The sequence below is a fragment of the Galeopterus variegatus genome, unplaced genomic scaffold, assembly GCF_000696425.1.
Source record: "Galeopterus variegatus unplaced genomic scaffold, G_variegatus-3.0.2 Scaffold1527, whole genome shotgun sequence".
In the NCBI taxonomy this organism is placed as follows: domain Eukaryota; kingdom Metazoa; phylum Chordata; class Mammalia; order Dermoptera; family Cynocephalidae; genus Galeopterus; species Galeopterus variegatus.
In genome coordinates, this window is record NW_007727638.1 from 207,259 (window position 1) to 218,728 (window position 11,470).

Consider the following 11,470-nt stretch of genomic DNA (forward strand, 5'->3'; position numbering starts at 1 on the left):
AAAAAAAAAAAAAAAAAAAAAAAAAAAAAAAAAAAAAAGGAGGGCTGAGCATGATGCCAGAGGTACAGCCATCCCCCCATGAGATAATACCAAGCCACCTGGGAGGGGGATACCATTTTAACTTAAAATTTACTAAAGTTTCCCCAGGTGCAAGGTCCTGTAGAAATCACAGAATAAGCTCCTCATCCCCTTGGAGTGACCTCAAACCTTCTTGTATTGGTACTTTTAAAGCTCTAGTGATTGGCATATGCTCAGCCAATTAGTCATAAGCAGATATGTGTCCTATGGTGGGCACAGCATTTATCAGTCTGATGACTTCCATCAAGCAAGAGGACCATCCTTTCAGGTTTCTGTCTGGAGATAAAGCCTTTAGGATGATCTTAATCATGCCATTTATCCTCTCCATGAGACCTGCAGCCCCAGGATTATAAGGGAAATAAAAAGTACACAATATGTGGGCTTCAGCTCACTATTGCACATCATGTCCAGTGAAATGGGTTCCTTGGTCACCGTCAATTTGGGATAGAGTCCCATAGTGGCATGGCAATCTCATTTGCCCTTTTACAGGTAAAGGCTTGTGCAAGTCCAGTTGCAGTGTGTGCACATGTTAAAATGTATCCGTCTTTCAAATGTTGGTAAGGACCCAACATGATCTACTTGCCATCTGGTGACTGGCTGAGTAGTTCATCCTATGTGCCCCAGTGTTATGTTTTAATGGTCATCGCTGTAGTCGGCATTGGGGACCGTCTTTGTCAGCAGCCTGCAAATCTGCATATCTTATTGGTAAATGAAGTATTTTTATTATTTCCCAAGTTATCTTTGGCCCTCGATGGCCAGACTTATGGTGAACTCAATCTGCCACATCAGAGAGAGTCATCAAGTCCTCCAGCAGGATGGCGAGGGCCTTGGAGAGGGCATAGGCCTCATGGTTGCCTGGCAAGGTAGTCAGGGATTGAGCAGATGTGTGCAATACTGACACCTGAGCTGTCAGCTGTGTACACACTTCCCATATGTCTCCCCATAGCTCCAATCCCCATAACAGTTTTCTAAGCACAGTCTAATTTTCATGGTGCCATTGTGGCATCCAGATAGTCAAGGCTTTCCAAACGGCCCAGCTGTCAGTGGCTATATTGAACAGCATCAACTTGTGGGTCAGTATGATCCACATGTTTGAAGCTCAGCCCACTGGCTACTCTGTCTAGTTTCTTCTTCAAACAATGTAATATCAGAGTGCAATCGGATGGCAGAGGAATGCCAGGTGGGTGGATTTCCCTGGCTGCTATCATCAGTATACCAGGTATGGGGCAGGGGGACAGGGAGAGAAGTGCCCACCCTCTCCTGTACATGCAGAAGTAGAGCAATGTCCACGATCGTTGGAAAGGGATCTGGATCCACATACTTGACTGGTACTAATAAAGTATATAGTTCTTGAGACAACGGGCTGGCTTCAATATGAACTCCTTTGCTGTAAATATGCATGCCATTTGTGGAGAGTGCTTATTTGTGCACATGTGCTCTTTGGGTTTAAGAACATATCCTTAATCCATCCTCCCACTGGCAGGGAGATATATACCTCCACTGGCAGATCAGTCCTTAAGCCTTCTGTTTGTTGCAAGGCCAGATATACAGCCAAAAGTTGTTTTTCAGTGGGGCTGGATCTGATCTCTGCACCTTTCCGTAGTTGTAACTAAAATTCTAATGGGATATGTTTCCCATTCTGCTTCTGCCACAGGCTCCAACCAAATTCCTCTGGGTAAAAACTTAACATCCCATTCATATTTCATATCTGGCGTATTAGCACTACTAATACTTGTTTGTTTTACCACTGCCAGCCGTATCAATTACTTCTAGTTGGGAAATGCCCCAATCCCAACTAGTCCCCTTTTTTACCATCTTGTAAAAGGTGTCTCAAGATTTGAGCTGAATGGGGAATAAAAGGGTGCCAGTAGCTTAACAATTCTACAAAAGTTTGTAAATCTTTAACAGTTTGAGGAACAGGGAAAGCCTATACCTTATCATTAACTGCCTCTGACATTACTTTGTTCTTACCCTACCAGATAACTCCCAGGAATTTTACTGACTGATTGACCCAGCCCTTGTATCTTGTCAGTATTGACTTCCCATCCCCATTTCTTCAGATTCTGCAAAGACACTGCAGCTTGGGAAAGAGATGGTAAATCATCATTGGTTACATAATATCATCAATATAGTGATTCATTTTGAGGGACACATCTGTTTTCCACACTTCCAGGTCCGTTGCTACCATGCCATGACAGATGATAGGGCTATGTAAGTAGCCTCGGGGCAGTTCCTGGAAGGTCCATTGCCTTCTGTACCAAGTGAAGGCAAACTGATCTTGAGAAGACTTGTCCAAAGGAATGCTAAAGAAAGCATTTGCTAAATCCAATACACAATGCTATGTCTTAAGGGAAGTAGGTATCTGTTCTAGCAGGGAAGCTATGTGAGGCATGGCAGCCTGTGTGGGTGGAGCTACCTTGTTGAGTTCCTGGTAATCCACCATGATAGCCAAGTGCCCTTGGGCTTCCTAACTGGCCACACAGGGCTGTTACATGGGCTTTGGGCCAGCAGTATCAGCCCTGCCTTCTCTAATTCTCAAATGGTAACCCTATGCCCTCCAGGCAGTTTGTACTGCTTAATGGTGACTACCCAACCGGCTTGGGTAGTTTCAAAGGGTCCCAGTTTGCATGCCTCACCAATACCGGTTTGACTACCTGAATGTGTAGCCTGAATTCACCCGTTGTGGTTGTCAGATCCAAGTCCTATAGTATATCTACCCCTAGTATATATTCTGGAATTGGGGAAATATATACCAGGAAAAGATGGGGGAGGGAGGTAGCTGCCCGATTTATAAGTATAGACTTGTCTGTTTAACCCTGATTGTATGGCCCCCATATTCATCAAGGCTCAAATCTCACCTCTAAATTTAGTAGAGCTGCCATAAATCAAAGTATATTCTGCTCCTGTGTCAATTAGAGCCAATGCTGTCTGTTTATCAGAGTGGGACCAATAAGTCATTAATTCTACATGTGGCCTTTGGTCACCCCCGACGACACACACCAGAGGGCAATGTTGGCCTAGCTCCTAGTCTCTAGGGGTTGGGACATCCACCCCTCAAAGTCCTCCTTTCACTAGGCTATGCCAATGTTTTTTCCATATTAGACTTAAGAGGAATAAATTGCTTGTCCTTAGGGAGAGTGATCCATAATGTTAGAAGGACTGAATTTGTTTTCTTATGAATGTCCTCCTTTGGGGTGTGTGCTAAACCACATCTTGCCATAGCTGCTTACAGGAGATCCTGGTGAGGCCTTGGTCTTTTACATCCACCTTCTTAGAGTCTTTGCTTTTATTAACCTTTCTATTTCCCTTATAGCAAATTCTTTCAGTTTCACTTAAATCAGCAATTATGGATGCTTCTGCCTGGATGGGTCACCCTACCACTGGGGCGAGCAATGAAACCAGTGTTCCATAACCAGGCCCTGGGAGCCAGTTGCAAGATTCAGTCTTTTATTCCTGCTGTAAACAATTCTTCATCTGCCCCCCTAAAATGCTGGGCATAAATGGAATGTTTCATTCCTAACTCTCTTACTACGAAGAACGGCATTCTTCCATAATGGTCTGTCTTAATGGGGGAGATGGCATATTCCCTTCATTTGGCCAAATCAATTTTACACCTGCCTTGACCCATTCTATCAGATTTGCCAGGCAGCCTCTGTTTTCTTCAGTCCCAGTGGTATATAGCTGCTGTCACAGGGCAGGTTGTGCTGTCACAAATGCCATTTTTGACATCTCAGAGCCATTTAGCATTATGGCATCTCCTGTGTCCCATAGACATAGTAGCCATGTGGCTACTCTCTTTCTACCTTTCTGTTTGAACCTAGTAGTTAGCTCTACTAGTTCAGTGAAGGAGTACTCCTGCACAGTGGTCTTAATATTGGCAGAGATCTCTTCCAGGACTTTTCAGATTTTAGCTCTGAAAGTCCTGAGTCCTGGCAACTCCCTGAGCCCCAGGTTGACTAGAATGGTTTGGTCACTTTATCTGTACCCCTCTTGCACATTTTAAAAATTGTGATATAATTGACATACCATATAATTTACCCTTTTAACATGTCCAATTCAGTGTTTTTCAGTAGATTCCCATATTGAAAGGATGTGTAACCATCACCACTCTCTCGCACACTTGTAAGTTTGACATCTAAAATATTTCTCTGTGAATCGTTGGAAGGGTGTGGCTGCTATTGTATCTTATATTATATATGGGCTTCTGATGTGTTTTGTTAGATACTTGGCTCTGCAGATTGTTTTTTTTGGCAGCTGGCTGGTAAAGGGGTTCAAACCCTTGACCTTGGTGTTACAAGGCCGTGCTCTAACCAGCTTAGCCAACAGGCCAGCCAGATTCTGTTCTTTGATTTATGGAAAACATTGGTCTCATAACCTCATTGGTAAAGCCAGTCCTCACTTTCAAACACTCTGACAAATTAGACTCCCTGGGGCTTTTGGAAGAGAAGGGTGGACCTCTTGTCAAACTCTAGAGAGCATGTTAATGGGGTCTCCAGGACAACGCTCCACTTCTGCACTCTGGTTCTAGGAAGACCAACAGAGCAACAGATACATAAATTCACAGACAGGCAGACAGATAGACAGAGGCCTGGAGTCTTGTTAGGAGTTTGTCATCAGGATAAAATTGACTACTACTCCCTTTTGTATTTGCTCCAGAGCTCTATTTTAACTTGTCCCTTCATCTGGGTTGGTGGCACCCAGGGAAGTGGTCCCTGGTGAGAGTCTGGATGGGTGACCAGGAAAGGAGAGGCAGAGACAGCCACAGACCTCCTGGCCTCAGGGAGAGAGGGAGGCCACAGGAAAGTCGCTCTTGAAATGGACCTTCACTCTCTTGACACTACAGACCCTCCTGGGATCCCCAGTCTGGAAGCCAGTAGTTTAGACACCTTGAAAGAAGTGATAGAAGAAGCTGAAGATATGCAGAGGCCAGACCTATATTCCACACCACGCTTTTGGGATTCTCACCCAACGTGGGCCCCTTAGGTGGCCAAGTTTCCAGCCTTCTGGTTCCTACAGCTACTGTGCCATGGCAATTTCTGGATATCATCCTGGGCCCTTCAGGAGGTGGGAGATGAAGCTTCCCAGGCAGATTAAGCTTCCCCAGAGAACCTTGCACAAGCCCTTTGAGCCTGTGGCTCTTCCCCAAAGACTCACCTGGGAACCTCTCCAATCCTCCTCCTTGCTTTGGTGTTCAGTCCCTAGAAGGTGCTGACCTGCCCATCCTTTCATCCTAGCTCCAACCAGACTTAACCCCTCTATAGTGTTTGTCCTGGAGCCTGCAATCACTTATGTATGTGGAGGTAGGGAATGGTTATTGCTTCTAAAAGCAATACATGGGGCTGGCCCGTGGCTCACTTGGGAGAGTGTGGTGCTGATAACACCAAGGCCACAGGTTCGGATCCCTATATAGGGATGGCCGGTTCGCTCACATGGGAGAGCATGGTGCTAACAACACCAAGCCAAGGGTTAAGATCCCCTTACCGGTCATCTTTTAAAAAAAATTAAAATAAAATAAAAGCAATACATGGTGGAAACTTTAGAAAGGACCAAACATTATAAATCCCATTATTTAGAGGCAGCCATTGTCCATATTTGGTAAGTTTCCCTTCCTTCTCTCTCTGTTAGTTTTACAAAGGTACTGAATAATGCTGTAGATGCCATTTGGATCCTGTGTTGTAAACCTAATGTTATAGCCTAAGCATTTTCCCAAGCGTTAACAATTCTTTATTAACTGAAATTTTCATTATAATTTAATTATAATTTTGATTATAAAATTATATCACAGGCAAATCTATATACAACTAACTGTAACAGATATGAAAGACAATTTTCATAGCAATGTCATATGCCAATGTATGAATCTCTTGTCTTACACATTCCCCCATTCTTCTACATGTAGATTGACAGTGTTTTTTCCCTGCTATACATAAGGTGCAACACATCTTTGTGCACAAATTTCTGTTAGTGTTTCAAAAGAGTTCCTCAATCCAGCCTTTAGAAATGTGTTTTGGGTTCCAAGAACAAACATGTTAAGACTCTTACATTTTATATAATTTCACACATTACATATACTACAGGATAATTTTCAAAAATAGATAAAACCATAACTCTCATACCAATATTTACTCATATTAAAAAACAAAATTTCAACACATTTAAGGATCAAATTGCCTTTTATTAGCAACTCATGAACCAGGCAGCATCCCATCTAAAGATTTAGAAAAGGTCCTCCAATGAGCTGAGCAGAGGAGGTTGCCTTTATAGGCAGAAAAGGGCTGAAGAAAGCAAAAACAGGAAAGAAAAAGCAGATTGGTCATTTCAAAGTTACTTTCTTTATACAGTTAAAATAGAAGGGACTTCCTTATCATGCTGGCTCAGGTAAGCGAGACCTCTTCTGATTGGTTGCTGTGTATCTCCTGTTTTTTAGAAAACTGGCCTGTTTCAAAGGTCAGTTTGATTATGTGGCACCCAGCACAAGTGACTACACTCTGCTTTGCTTTGGTCTACTAGGCCTGCTGCAAGAGCTCAGTCCAAAACAATGGGCTCCCATAAATTTTTCTTTTTCTTTCTTTTTTTTTTTAAAAATAATTTCCCCCTTTTGGTCAAGCTCACAACCAAGTCAGAGTGTGACCAAAACTTAGCTCATGAGCACTACTTTTAGTCACTATCATTTTGGCTTTCTGGTCTTAACACATAAATCATAGGTTATGGTGACCTCTGTTATCACGTGTTCCTTTCAGTTTTTGTCACTGCAGCTAAGTGAAACCATTATGCATTGGGTAGGTGGCTATGTGCAAGCATTTAAGACTTTTTGAGAGGCTACAGCGCACCAAGGAGATTACTATGGTGTGTATCAGGAGGATAATGCCAAGAGTTTGGAGTATGCTCTTTAGCCAGGTCCCCTGTCTTAGTTGGTTTTCTTTTTCTTCTTCTCCTTTTTTTTTGTTTGCAGCTGACAGGTCTGGGGATCTGAACCCATAACCTTCGTGTTATAAGGCTGTGCTCTAACCTACTGAGCTAACTGGCCATCCCGTAGTCAGTTTTCTGTTGCTTACAATAGAATACCTGAAACTGGGTAATTTATAAGGAAATGGAATTTATTTCTTGCAGTTTTAGAATCTGGGAAGTCCAAGGTCAAGGGGGTTTCTGAAGAGATATCATTCCCATGATAACCCATTAGCCATGAATGGTTTAATCCATTTATGAGGCTACAGCCCTCACCATCCAATCACCTCCCAAAAGCTCCTCCTCTCAATACTGCCATGTTGGAGATTAAGCTTCACATGAGTTTTGGAGGGGACATTCAAACTACAGCAGATCCCATGAACTAAACCAACTAAGATTAAAACAAAACAAACAAACAAACAATAAACCAAAGGTTACTGGCTAGAACAAACTGTAAATTCAGTCTGAGTCCAGAGGGCAGTCAGTTGAGAAGATATATAGGTTTGAGCTCAAAGAATATTTTCCTGGTTGCAGTTTGAATGTCTCTAGTTATGGCATCAGGCATTTTGGTGAACTCCCTGGGTGGCCCACACATCAGGCACGAGGGTGGTCCCATGAAATTTATACCAAGTTCTCTAGTACCAGCCTATAGGGCAGCAGGTACAGAGCAGTTTTAATTTCAGTGATTCCAAAGCCGAAAAGTGGGAGAAATATTGGAAATGTGAGATTTAAAGAGTCACAGTCAGATCTGGAGGAAACTAGAAGAATTCAGATTCTAGTCCAGTTTACAAGTAAAACATTAAAAGCAATGAACAGGGCTACAATCTGCTGATGTGTGTGCTATAGGTTTCTTCTGAAACAATTTTTTTTCTCTATACAGTTACCCCCATTTTTACCAAAAATAATCACAATAAAACCAATTTGTTTGCACAATAGATCTAGTCTCATTAAACTTGGCCTGTTTAGTTAATATAAGTATAGCAAGAATAGTGATTGACCATATAGGCTCTTTTTAAGTTTGCTTTGCTGGAACTTTTGATAAGGAATCTCATACTAGATTTTTTTAAAGCCTCTCCAGGCTAGGAAGTCAAGCCAAGGACTGGCCGGCAAACTGTAATACCTATAAAGTGGGTGAATTCTCCTCTTCTCAAGATTCCCAAAATATCTTTTAGGTTCCTGGACCTTCTTTTCATAAAGCTGGGAAACCCTCGAAGCCATGTATTTTATGCACATTCTCAAATATGGCATTCCAGTCAAGGCCTTGATAATAGAACCAATGTTTCTTTCTTTCTTTCTTTTTTTTTTAAATAAAAGATGACTGGTAAGGGAATCTTAACCCTTGACTTGGTATTGTCAGCACCACGCTCTCCCAAGTGAGCCAACCAGCCATCCTTATATGCGGATCCAAACCCATGGCCTTGGTGTTATCAGAACCACACTCTCCCAAGTGAGCCACGGGCCGGCCCTAGAACCAATGTTTCTAATTGTATCATTTTAAAAAGAGAACAGATTCTTATTGAACTTATGTAAATATCTGTATTGCCATAATGTAGGAATGCTCCTGAATAGCTTCTGAATCCTGGAGGGATTAGGTAGGGAAAAAAAAGTAAATTTTCACAAAGGTATACTTTACCAAATTGCTGTAAGCCATAGATAGCTTGAGAGAAAAGTTTTTCTTAAATCTGGAAAACAAAACATTAAAATAAAGAACTAGAAAATTTCAAATAAAATCATAAAATCATTATCCTGGTCAGTTGATTCAATCCTATGCAATTCTTGTTTGGCTCGATCTTGTGATAGCACTTTCATGAACCCATCACTTTCTTCATTAGAGTTCTAGAACTCTACCGAGTCCAGTGGTATGATCTTAGAGTTAATAAGAAACCTGTATTTGTCAGAGTTCTTTCCATGAATCTCCTTGAAGATGAAGCACTAGGATTATAGTTGCTTAGAAAAAGCTTTCAGGAAAGTATGAGAGTAAAACAATTAACTATCTGTGGGTGACAGAAAAATAAAAAAATAAAATGGCCAGTTTTAAAGTTCTGATGAGATTTCATTATAATAATCATGCAATTAAGAAAATTTGCTTATTTCTGTGTCATACAACGTTTTAACATAATAACTAGAAAATACCACCGAAAGTATCATATCAGGGCATATGAGATTTTTAAGAATTTCATACAATTTCTGAGACATTCAATAATGTATTCATACAAATATAACTTGAAGAAGATTAGACATCACTTCTTATTTGACAATGCTTCCAGTGCAAATTTAACATATCAAATGAGCCTAATTTAGTTTAATATCTCTCTTTTATAAGGAGACTGTATTAGTTCATTTTCTGTCACTTCTAACAGAATACCTGAAACTGGGTAATTTATAAGAAAATGAAATTTGTCTCTTACTGTTTGGGAGGCTGGGAAGTCCATGATCCAGGGGGTGCATCTAGTAAGGCTTTCTTCTCGGTGGGGGCTCTGTACAGAGTCATGTGGCAATGCAGGGTATCACATGTCAAGAATGGTAAGAGCACTTTCACGTGTTCTCCTTATAAAGCCGGTAGTCTGCACTCCTGATAACCGTTAATCCATGAATGGATTAATCTATTCATGAGGGCAGAGTCCTCATAATACAGTCACCTCTCAAAGGTCTTACCTTTAAATACCAGAAACAGATTTCCCACCCTCTTAACACTGTTACAATGGGGATCAAGTTTCCAACACATGAACTTTTGGAGGACATGTAGCAGAGACAAAATAAATTCTTTTGAGATGTTCCAAGGGCCCATCTGGAAAATGTTAAAGTTAGTTCAAGGCCAAAAAAGACTTAATTTGATTAGAATTAATCAATTAATTTGATTTAGAATTTGATTTTGGGAAGTTTGTCAAGAATATCAATAGTTTAAAACTCTTGATTAAATAGGATCTTGGTTATCTAGTTAATCAAAAGGCAAACACAGAAGATTACATAGTTGTGAAGAAAACTTATCTCCTAATATTGAGAAGACTCTTGCTTTTGCTCAAGAAATCAAAGACCTAAGAAAAGAACACGAAGCACAAGAAATTATCTTTTTTTTTTTTTTTTCCTTTTTGTCTTTTTTCGTGACCGGCAACGGATCGCAACCCTCAGTGTCGCGTGCGTACCGGACTGGGACTGGCAACGGGATCGCAACCCTCGGTGTTGCGCCTGCACCTCGCTCAGCCAGTGAGCGGCCGGTCTGTATGTGGGATCCGAACCCTCGGCAGGAGCGCCGCTGTGCTCCCAAGCGGCGCACTGTAGCAGTGCGCCACCGGGCCGGCCCACAAGAAATTATCTTGATAAAATAAAATCTTTGTTTCCTAAGCCAATTGTTAAAAGAAAAACCTTCACATTCTCAGTCCAATACTCCAAGAAACTTTGTCATTTTATCAGAGAAGACCAAATTCTAATTTTGTACCAGTGTACAATTAATACTTAAGCTGATTTTCAATAAAACTTTAAAAATGAATCCATCCAATCTCAGCCTGCTTTGACCACACAAGATTTCATTTTTGTAACCTTTTTTTTCCTTTTTATATCTATCAGCTTTTTTTTCCTCCTATATTTTTCTCTTTCTTATTCTGGAACAACCAGTCATTCTACTTCAGTATAGAATCAATTACTTCTTTTTCCTTTAGCAGAAAACACATCTCATGCCTTACAACTTTCCTTATCAAAAATACATCTTACTTTCTTTGTGTATTTTGCATGCAGAGTTGTTTCCTTTTAATTGCTCGTAGTTTTAATTACATAGTCACATATTAATTAGAATTTTAATCTTTAGCAATAGTAGTCTGTCACATACCAATATTCTTTTTTTTTTTTTTTTTTCCCTTTTTGTCTTTTTTACTGACCGGTAACAGGATCGCAACCTTCGGTGTCGCGCCCGTACCGGGGACCGGCAACGGGATCACAACCCTCGGTGTTGTGCCCGCACCGCGCTCAGCCAGTGAGCGGGAACCGGTCTCCACATGGGATCCGAACCCTCGGCGGGAGCGCCGCCACACTCCCAAGCGGCGCACTCTCCAGTGCGCCACTGGGCTGGCCCTACCAATATTCTTTAGATTAACACCATCTTACAATTTTAGAGACCTGTGCTTCCTCAAAGTACAGTTAAATATATTTAGCTTCTCCATACCATATAAGAACTAGATATCATAAGTATATAGACTTAAACTTATGTGTAGTAATTAATGAATCCACATTTTACCTTATTTGGAAATGATCTAATATCCAGTAAATACCCATTATTTAACTTAGCTTAACAAAACTCTAAAAGTGTAAGTTACCAAAGAGATTCGGAAAACTTTTTTTTTTTTTGGTGGCTGGCTGGTGCGGGGATACAAACCCTTGACCTTGGTGTTATAACACCACATTCTAACCCAGTGAACTAACTGGCCAGCCCCCAATTTTTTTTAAGTAGACATAT